An 11,477-nucleotide genomic window follows, 5' to 3' on the forward strand; every position below is an offset into this window, starting at 1 on the left:
TAATGACATAATGAAGAAAGAAGACAAGCAAGTCTTTTTTGTGTTAATAAAAAAATATTCGTAACTATTTCTTCAGACTGAGAGAATAATGATAAAATTGTATATGAAACTTTGAAGAAGCTCAATAGAACTTGATGGATATAATCTAAATCTTAAAATCAATACTATTCCCACTGACATTGCAAAGCAGACCTTGCACAAAGGAATATCTGAAGCTATCGAGTTTACGACATCAACGAAATTTGCATACATTATAAGCCGACTCGAAAATCTGATTTGTCAATCGTTTGAAGAAAATTCGATATATTACAGATTCTGAACGGACTCGGTACGACATAAAACCGATTCGAATCTCTAGTAGTGGAACGAAAGTGGGATATGTCTAACGAAGATATATTTAGAGAGTTATTCCGCTCTGATATCGATGAATTTGATGTATGCTGCAGTATCCGAAGTTAGCCGTCCATTCATGTTAAAAAAAAGTCCGATTTATTAAATGAATATATTATTTAAACCGGTGCTTTTTGACCTTTTTCGAAATATTTTTAGACGGTGAAGATGAAAATAGTTAAAACAAGTATTTCATTATCAGCCTGCAATTCAATTAAAAAATATTAACGGTAGTTATTTATTTCACTGATATTATTAATTGAGTTTCAAATGCAATTAAAATCTTTGGCCCTTTTAACATGCGTTTTATATATATTTTTAACGTTTGAGCTTGCCATTGCAAAACATATTAAAATAAGCAAAGATAACACGGATATATCAAGCTGATGTTTTAAGCATCCAGTTTCATTGATTTTTCTCTCATCTAAACAGACATTTAGATAAAACCAGGCACGAAATTACATTTACCGAAAGTAGTTTACTTAACATTCTCCGTAATAGGTGCTCAAAAGGCATTCTCCAAGTACCTTCGACTATGATCGCCCGTCAAGATCGTTAAAATGACGCGAGGCTGACGCGAGAGAAGAACGATTTACCGTCAACAACAGGCTTATGCAATCTCTCTTACGTTTACCGCGGCTTTATCTCTCTCAGGGTTTATTTAGAACACGTTGGGAGCACCTGCCCGTGATTAGGACACAACACCAGCGTGGGGTTCAGCAACGCTCTATAACAAAAGTTTAACGATTCGACATCGCTGCCATGACGGTATCGATAGTTTCCGTCTGCGTCAGATATGTGCGGGGTCTTTTATAAAGAGTTCATCCGGATCTACCTGCTTTCCTTTAAGCAAACTCAACCAAGAGGTTCTTTCAGCCTCGTGTATCCGTATTGCGTCTATTGTGCCTCCACGATCGTCCCTTCCCGTGTATAATGTTCTTTGTCTCTCCTTCTCTCCCTCATTTTCCCCTTCACTCTATTACCTCCTATCATCCCTTTCACAGTCATCTCAGTTTACCACTCTCTCTCTATCTTTCTCCCACGTTCTCCCTTGTGTTCTCATATACATTTGACGACTGATGGAACAATCCGAAATAGAGAACAATTTAGAAAGAGATATCTCCGCAAATACCTTAGAGTCATTCTACCGTGTGTTACGTCCGTATATTTTTACAGAAAACGCAAACAAACGCTTGTTCTTGTGTAGACAGTTTTAACATTTAGAATTGTTCAGATTCCTCAGATTTTCTTTCATCTGCGAGCTCTTTGATCAATTTCAACGTTTGGATAAATTCCAAATTAATGTATATTCGTTGATGACAGAATGGCTATATAATAATAATAATTCTGATTTCATATAATTAATAAATCAACATTGTATAATATAGCTCTAAGTAAAGGACTAATATATTTAAACATATCTAATTAAATAAGAGAAATCCTATTTTTCGATTAAAGCAGATTTCAGTGCTTAAATATTTCTGTATATACACATATCTGTTTCTGCAAGCATTTGAATAATTGACGAGATTCTCGCGAATTCAACATACCGAAGACAATTCGGTTTCTTCTCAACGTTAATTCTTCTGATCAATTTTAACATTTGAAATTGCTTAGATTTCTCGAATTTTCTTTTATCTGTGATAAATGATCTTTGATCAATTTCAACGTTGATTCAGGAAAATTGTAAATTAATCTGCAATGTATATTTGCAGATAAGAATAATTAGATAATAAAATCATTCTAAAGTATATTCGACATAATTAATAAATCGACAGCGTATAAGAGTTTTAAATAAAGAATTAAAATATTTAAACATATTTGAAATATTGACAAGATTCTCGCGAATTCAAAGATAATTCAATCCTTTCTCAGTACATGTTTTTCCAATCAATTTTAACATTTAAAATTGCTCAGATTTCTCGGATTTTCTTTCATCTACAACTCTTTGATCAATTTCAATTTTAATTTAGGAAAATTCGAAATTAATCAATATATATTCACAGGAGACAAAAATAATCGTACGATAATTCTGAAGTATATATATTCCACATAATAAATAAATCAACAGCGTTATACGTTGTTAAATCTAGCGTCAAATTTAACCTAATTTAAGTCACCGGCTGCTCTCACTCAATATATCGTTATTTTATATTAAAACAATTAAAGGATAAATTTGAACACTATATGTTTATCCATTAATTGTTTTAGTATAAACTAACGATATATTATAGGAATAGGAGCAATGGCGACTTAAATTAGATTAAATTCACCCTATAAATTTAACAGCGTACAGCTCTACATAAAGAATTAATATATTTAAACACATATTAACAAAATTCTCGCGAGCTCAACATGCCAAAAGTAATTTAGTTCTTTCTCGAGGAGTTAATAACGAATTACTCCGTAAAATTCCTCTCAATTGCAGATTTAATTTAATCTCCTTACATTCCCTCGAAAGTCCAGGTGGGCGCGAGTGTTTTTGCACCCTTCCTCGCGGCGCTCACGAGCACGCTTCACGATCAATCTTGTTTCGAGGCGGTGGAGTGGCCTCTTTATCGTGTCGGCACGGGGGAAAAATTGGAATCACGAGAAACGCCACGCCACGCCACGCCACGCTACGCCACGCCAGGCCAGGCCAGGCCAAGCCGAAGCAGCGCAGCGGAATAAGACGAGGGAGATGCGACGATGCGATACGCGCCTCGATCCGACTGCTATTATTTGTTCCAGCCGCGTCGAGTGGAGCGGAGCCACGCCACGCCGACGAGGAGAGTCGATCATTCTCAATTAACGCTCCCCCTTCGCGACCGCCGTTAAATTATACCCGTCTCGTACCTTCTGTCTGCCTTCCGCGTGGGCGTCGCGTGTTTATTAATCTCCACGCGTTGCGCTGTGCGTTAATTGTCCGTAAATGAGACAGAGAGACGCGTCCGTTGGCGCTCGATGAGCTCAATGGCTACTGCGATTCGGCATAAATTCATAATTGATGGGCTTATTTCCGCAACGAGGCGTATCCTTTATGTTCATAAATCAAAACTATGTTTAGACGGAACGTTGGAATCACGTTTTCATTTTCATAACGTAGCTCTCTCTCTCTCTCTCTCTCTCTCTCTTACAAATTTATTCTCAGACCTTTATGCCTTTATATCAAAAGTGACGATTATTATTAAAAAGCGACGATATAGTTTTTGATATTAAACGGTTATTATATTATATCTTTGGCTTGTGTGGCAATGAATATATAAGAAATATAAGTTCTATAGAGTTCAAATAATTTTGTTTAATGCGATTTCCTTCTTTCTATTAATTTATTATTTTTATATATCTGCAGGCTTTTATTCTATTGATTTACTATTTCTGCACAATTAATATACTTAATTATTGAATTAATTTACTTAATTCAATACACAGTTAGATATTCAATTCTGAAACAATTCAATAAGTCGACTCTTTCTCTCATAACTTCCCTGCTTTCTATTCATGATACTTTGCACCAATTTACGGAATGGATGGTAAATCATAATAACGGTAGTTGGTTCATATTCTCATATTCTAGCATCTCTGGATTTCGCTACTGTACCGTAATGCAATGAGGATGCATTAAAGGCAGCGGCGCATATTCAAATCATGTCGCGGTCGATAAATATGTAGTGAGCTCGTACGATCCGACAGTAAAATGCATTACTCCATGTAGTTGATTCGCATTGCGAGATAAAGGTGATAAAGCGAATACTAAGTATAAATTATACAAGAAGAATCGTAGATAGCGCGCATTCGTCAAATTGATAATCGCCTCTTCGTTACGTAATGCTCTTTTCTGGTCACGACTTGCCAAAGACGGATTATTGTTTAGAATGATTTTTATGATGTACAAAATATCTAATTTCGTAGCATAAAAATTTTCCAAATAATTATACTAGGAGAACTCTATTAATTGTAGAGAAAACTTTATGATATCGTATTTATTTATTTATAAAATGCGATCGTGTTTTATAATTTTTAACCGTTATAAAACCGTTTCAAAATTAAATGTACAAAATCACATTACGTGATTTTTCAAGAATTATTCTAATCTTTAATATCACTTTCCAGTGGCGATTAAAAACGTTACGTGTTTAGGCCGAAATACTCTAATTTTTTTCTGCAATTTCAAATTTTATTACAATATTTATACATGGCTGTTCTCTTTTCGGAGATTAACAGAGAGAAAAAATAAGTACGGTGTCGCGTTACGTTATTCATAAATTCAATTGCCGGGCCTTTCATTTTTTGGTTAAATATTTTTTTACGCAAAGGGAATTCATGGATTTATAGGCCGCAGCACACCGGATACTTGATATCGATGTTATAGTTAACCGCACGTTCGCATTTTATCGCGCACGTGTCGCGGTTTATTATCGATAAAGAATAAAAGAGGAAAAATCCCCGATTTATACCACGGCAATTATAATTTTTCCGGGCGCGTATTTCGGTCGATGCGCAAACTACTGCCTGTTCGACGATGCGATAAAATCGATGAAGACCTTCGACTCGCGTCGATATAAATCACGGGAGCGACTCCAGATGTTGCTTGCACCTTAATGGCCCTCGACTCGCTTGTAATAACCTTGCTCGGGTATAACTGGAAATAAATTGTTCGGAAGCGATCGTTCTCCTTCGAAGATCGATGCCGTTCGTCGAATGCAACAGACGTTGTGCTTTAATTTCGAGGACAGGTACAAAATAACACAGGAAATATGCAGATCGATCATTTTTTACGTTTTTTGCAAGGTACTTTAAAGACTTATTAAAAAAGACCTGTATATCAATTTACTAAAGAGATTGCAGTAATATATTATATACATTCTCTAAAATCTTTGGAGTAAAATCTAACTTTATAGTTTACTCTTAAAAATTAACAATTGTGCCCCTCTTTTTCAGTACTGCCTCAATTGTCACTCTTTATCATCCTTCAGGCTCAGATTCCACTCTAAAGATTTCAGAAGATAATAATCTCCGCATATATGTGTATACGTCACATATATACATGTACACTTCACATATATATATGTACTCCAAAAATATTCACATGTCCTCGTTGTACTTTAATTAAATGCCAAAACTTTAAAGTACGCGACAATTGCGTTTCTCGGCGAGCTCGACTAAGACGCTGAAAGTCAAGCTAAAGTACAGGACAATCCATGTATATACAGGACATCTGGCAACTCTATCTCGTAGCGCCTTCCCTGCGCTCTGCGCTCGCGACGAAGGTTTTCTCTACCGCGTAGAAGCCATTAAAGATCTTACCGTGCAACGTAGTTGAAAGAATGAAAATTGCCGTGGCACAGAAAAGAGGGAAAGAAGCTCCCAACCGTTGAGAGAACTTTTAACGCGTTCACTTCTTCCGTGAATCGCGACGAGGTCCTGTTAAATCGCTCCATTGTGTAGCAAGTTAATAGCGGAACCATCGACACGAATAACGTCGAAGCATCGGTTACATAAATTATTTCTTGGCAAGGAATTGTTTTGTCTTCATGACACATGTGAATTCAAAAATAGATTCTCATAAGAATGCTGATAAATTTCAATAATGCTAGTTAAATAAAAGCAGAGAGAAAGAGAGAGAGAGAGAGAGAGAGAGAGAGAGAGAGAGAGAATATCTTTATATTTTTTAATCATTTCTAGTCTTAACAGATAAGAAAGTAATAGATAAGCACTCTTTTAGTAATTCAGAATTCTTTCTTAAAGATTATTTATTAACTATAATTACTCGTAAAAATTAAAAATCAATAAAAAATTAAGCATTTCAATTAGTAGAAAACCGATTGCAAATAATTCAAAAGTCACTTATCACAGTTAATCGAGAAGTGCAAGTAATATTTCATTAGAGAGAGAGAGAGAGAAAGAGAGAGATCAGTTACTTTATAAAATTTTTTAAGTGGAATCTAACTCTAAAGAGTGAAATCTCACTCTTAAAAATTGACGAGTAAGCCACTTTTTTCCAACACAGGCTCATTTGTCTTTAAATTCTACTCCAAAGATTTTAGAGAGTAAATAATGCAGTGTTCATATAAAGATTAATACCTTCGTAATTATTTATTTCGGAGACATATTCCATGACGAGATGGAAAAATAATTTATATAAGTATCTTCTTCGCGATATTTAAAGAAATTTAACAGGTATAATTTAAGATTACATAATTTTAGATATGCAGCCGCGAAAATGTTTACTTACCTTAAACTCGAGACTTAATTTCCTTGCCTTTGGTTGAGGAAATGACGGTGCGCTATCCTTTGACATTCTGAATCTGATCTTTAAATGAAGAAGCTTCATCCTTTTCTCTCCGGAGATTGTTTCATCTTTGCCAATGTCTCATCTGGGAACATAAAATTCGAAATTCATATTAAGATAGTTAATACATATATCTTCTCCACAAATTTTTTACTTTCCACTATGGAAAATAAAACATTTCAAATTATACTTCTCCTACTTTTACAAATTTCTTTTCTTTAATTTAAAGCAGCGTTTAATTTTTCAATTGAGCTTTAATCTTAAACTTTATTTAAAGTCTAAAACACAAAATTAATAACAAATGTTTCGAGCCCGACAATGAAAGTTGACGACACAATCCTGGATTTTGAAGTTTGGACTGAGAGCTCTATATATCAACAAGCGATGGAAACAACTTTATAACTGCTCGTCGGCTGTCCACAAGCTGTTTGCGAACTTTAGCACGAATAAATTGGGAATACAGGTCGCGACCAGTTTGCGCCTCACGTATTGTGCGCAAAGTGTTCGCAAACTTCAGTTGTAGCCATATTTGGAAGACAGCATGATCAGGCAGTGATACGAGAACGTTCATATAAACTTGTTACTATGACTTGCTACCTGGCACATGAATTTATTCGCGAGACATGCGAGCGCGTATGTCACATGATTAATAATTGTGCGCCTTTATTTCTATCTGTGGTATAACTCGAGTCGCAGATAAAATTTAACGTCTCACATAAAGTGTAATTAGCTACGAAATTACGTCCAAATAATAATTTTCCAACTTGCAAATTTAAAATATAAAGATAATTCAAACTAGCATTTGCAGAAGTAAAACGAGTATGACGAAAATAGTCAACAAAGTATTTAAAATACTTATTATATTTTATCTTTATTGAATATGTAAACCATAACGTAAAATATCGGCAAATAGAAATGCACTACAAATTTAAGTATATATAAAAATACAGCGGTTCATATCCCGCATGATGTGAATCATAAACTTGACTATATCAGTGTACATGGTGTTGTGAATCGTCCTTCCTGGCATTTTCGCGGCAACTTACAACGTCATGAACGTCGAGCGAGCTTTAATTACGACGATGGAATTCGAGCGAAATACAGTCGCCGTTTGTGAGGTCGTAGCTTCTCGGAAATCGGCCACTATTTGCCGCCAAATTACTTTCGTACGTGATACCTGAATATATATACGCGATACTGCAGGTACTCACACACACACACATTTGTCCTATCGCACACCGACGCGACTTGCGGTAGCGTAGGATGTAGAAATTGTACGACAAGCAGAGAGATGCTGTTCCGAGCGCAAAACACAAAGCTGTATCCAGCAATGGAAACTCGAAGAATACTGCTCCGTCTTTTTACGGCGGTATTTATGAGCATACCAGAATACTAGTGAAACGTCTCTAAAATGACTTCTTTTATTCGAAAGCTAAATATTCTTCAAGCTTAACGAGATTTTTCCAGCAGCAAATAGAAATTTAAACTTCGACATAAATTGTTCGCTCGTATATTCCTCGAATCTCTTGCAATATTTCATCACGAAAAGACAAATGTGATACGCGTGTGTTGTGTACAGTGTTTTAAAAACTAAATATGCAATTTTTTTCGACGAGAGAAAACAAAGGATATTTTAGTCTCGCATTGCAGATGTACTTTCATTAACGCTAATCCGTTCATTATATTGTGTATAAAGAAGAATAGGTTTTAATAAAATTTTATTTATAAAACTAAATGTCAGAAATTAATAGATTACATATAGATAAATATATCATTTTTGTTTATTACTAAATCAAATTTAAATTTACTAAAATTACCTAAAATTTCAATGTTTATTATTTCTTTTAAATAACAGTTATCTTTAATAAAGAATTTTTTTTTTTATAATAATCTTAAAATGTATTTATTACAATTTTCAGAAAGACTCATTAAATCTACTCGTTACATTATGATGTACTTAAAGAATTTATTTTCTTTTGAATAATATTATAAAATTTTATCAAAGAAAGACTTTATATAATAAAATTGAATTTATATAATTTAATAACCTTGATTGAAGTATTAAACTTATTAAAATTCAGAATATATTTTAAATAAATTAAATTGTCATAAACTTATGATAGATTTGTGGATATACAAACTATTGAAATACTCTCTGGAAACGAGTAATTAATATACTGAAAACAAGTAGTTAATATTTAAATATATATATTTTCCTGTATGCATAGAAACTGGTATATATCGATTAGGAATAAGGCATTAGCTCTAATAGTGAGCTCTGCCTCAGAAATTCAATCTATTCTCTCACGTGCACAGTCACTTTGCTGTCGCTGCGCGAGAACGATTGATTTTTGTTGCAACGAGCCTCCAAGTAATTACGTACCGTTGACGTTTAATGGGAGCGACATTATTGGATTCTCTGTCTTACTACGACATTTATTTCCCGGCCACGTGTTATAACTGCGCCTGCAAAACGCCCTTTTTTTCATGCAAACTTGTCGTTGAAGCCCAACGCTGGGAAACGAATGCCTTTGTGCACGTGTAAATCGCGACACTTCAAACTTGTTTAGCCATTTGCGAGTCCATGCAATTATTTCATTTTTTTTTTTAACTAAATTTGCAAGCGCACAATTTTTGCACTTTATATTTTTTCACTTATTGTTAGAATTAATAATAGCAATCTTTATTTTAAAGTGCAAAATAACGAAGAAAGCATTAATGTACAGTAAAAAATAAAGTAGGTGAAAAGATGCACCTCAACAGGTGAAGTAGCGTAATGCCTTGTCTAACAATAAGAAGCCTTGAAGCTTAAGCCTATATTACAAAAGAAAAATAAAAATAATATAGCACACTCACACTCACACTCACACAAAATAAGAAAATAAATTGTTGAATTATTCAACGTCTTGTTAAAATAGAAAGATTTAAAATGAAATATGCAGTAGATATTTTAAATATGTCAATGTACTTTAATGTAGATAAACATAATTGGATTTGCGAGTAAAAGATTAAAATTCTCGCAGAACTAGCAAGAAAGTGCGTAAATCGCGATTTTCTGATGCATGTGCCATAAATCGTCACCTGACAGCCTTGGATAATTAATCGACTTCCTCGACGAACTTAATTGAACTGAACGACGTCCTTCGATTTAACCAACGTTCAACGAGATTTTTCCGCGTGATTCAATCCATTCGATACATCCGAGCATCCAAGAAGACGACTACGATATCAACGATATTCGTTCGACTTCTAGAGAGCCGGCTAGGTCGAGCAAAGGCCGCGCTCTTAATTTATGCGCAATCACTCAGCTGATCGATTTATTTGTTTTATAAGCCGCCTGTAATTGGCCACTGACAGCAGCTGTCTCGAGACCGGCTACAATATTCACGATACATTATTCATGTCACGACGATTCCCCCTTGCGCGCGCACAGCAATCCCCAAACTCGCCTAACTTGTGCTTGTCTCTCGTCTCGTCTCGTCTCGTCTCGTCTCGTCTCGTCTCTGCGATTCACGTGATACAAAACGACCGCTCTCCGTTCTCCGCTTTCTCGCACGCACCTCAAATGAACTACCACCTCCTCCTCCTTCTCTCCTTTTCACACTGTTTTATCGTTTCGACACAGGTCCACCTTTGCAGTATCAATTGGACTATTTTCCATGAGTTCGACAGTTGGCACATTGGAGAAAAGTATTGCCGGGAATTTCCCCGGTGACCGGATTTCCGAAGCTCGATCTGACGCACACATTCTCGCTTAATATTTTATTTTTCCTCTGAGGGAAAGGAAATATATGTAGCTTCGTCACGTTGGTCTGACTACAACCATGTCTACAAATTTTCAAATGTTTTGTAAATATTTTTCTGTTCGGTCTACGTCAACTTTTGTGTCAAAATTTTAAAAAAGTTAAGATTAAATCCAACGCTATGTTCGACAACGCGACAAAACGAGATGTCTTCGGTCATAAAATTTCTTTACAAATTTACTCTCTTTTTTTTTAGTAAAAAAATTTATAAGACTAAAAATAGCTAAAAATCTTCAAGAGAATTTCTTCCAACAATATCATCCTTAATTGAATGTTTCGAGAGAACTCTCTTGCAAGCCGCATTTGGCAACGCAAATGCATCTCGGAGATTGGAATAAAAGATCGGGGTTATAAATCGGGGACGAGATGTGTGACGGCGGACAAACGTCGGTTCCCGTGAAATTGATCGCTGTGGTGGACCTGATACACGGACACAATATGTCGAGGGTAATAATCGTCCGGTCGTGACAATCGATGGCAGCTTCATCGGTAGCGAACGATGGATCTTCGTAATCGGATGGAGAAGAGAGGTAGAGGGGTCTTCGGAGGGCATTCGAAAGCTCGTTTACAACAGTCAACGACGACGAATAGCCGACGAATAGCCGTGAAATCTACAAGTCTTTTGACGCCAGCATCAACAGAGAATTCTGACGCACAAAATCAAAACTTCGACTATAATACAGATTGCACACAAAAATGTTTCAAGTATTTCAAAAGTTCCTACGTCCGCAAATCCATCACATAAGTTCATCACAAGCACCAAATTGATTCAAAATCTTTTAGAATCCAAGTGAATTCAATACTTCAATCAAAATTATTAAATTAAAATAAATTCAATTTACTTCTGCAATTAATTTTATAATATTCTTCAAAAGAAAATTCTTGTTTTGTGTACATAATAAGTTTTTCTCGAGTTTTTCTAATATATATATATATATATTAAAAAGATAGCTAATTTCATTTTATCACTTGATGTATCCTCGATGTTAGCACAATTTGTTGCTAGAAAATTT

The 11,477-nt window shown here is 35.1% G+C and overlaps 1 protein-coding gene across 1 annotated transcript in view; it reads right to left on the reverse strand.

Moving 5' to 3' along the window:
* LOC108753316 (zinc finger protein 608-like) overlaps positions 1 to 11,477 on the reverse strand; it is a 177,789-nt gene that overhangs the window by 124,567 nt on the left and 41,745 nt on the right. The window contains exon 2 of the mRNA XM_018494798.1: positions 6,605 to 6,746. The gene's annotated coding sequence lies outside the window, so the exon portion shown is untranslated. The remainder of the gene's footprint in view (positions 1 to 6,604; positions 6,747 to 11,477) is intronic.

The sequence above is a fragment of the Trachymyrmex septentrionalis genome, unplaced genomic scaffold (assembly GCF_001594115.1).
Source record: "Trachymyrmex septentrionalis isolate Tsep2-gDNA-1 unplaced genomic scaffold, Tsep1.0 scaffold69, whole genome shotgun sequence".
In the NCBI taxonomy this organism is placed as follows: domain Eukaryota; kingdom Metazoa; phylum Arthropoda; class Insecta; order Hymenoptera; family Formicidae; genus Trachymyrmex; species Trachymyrmex septentrionalis.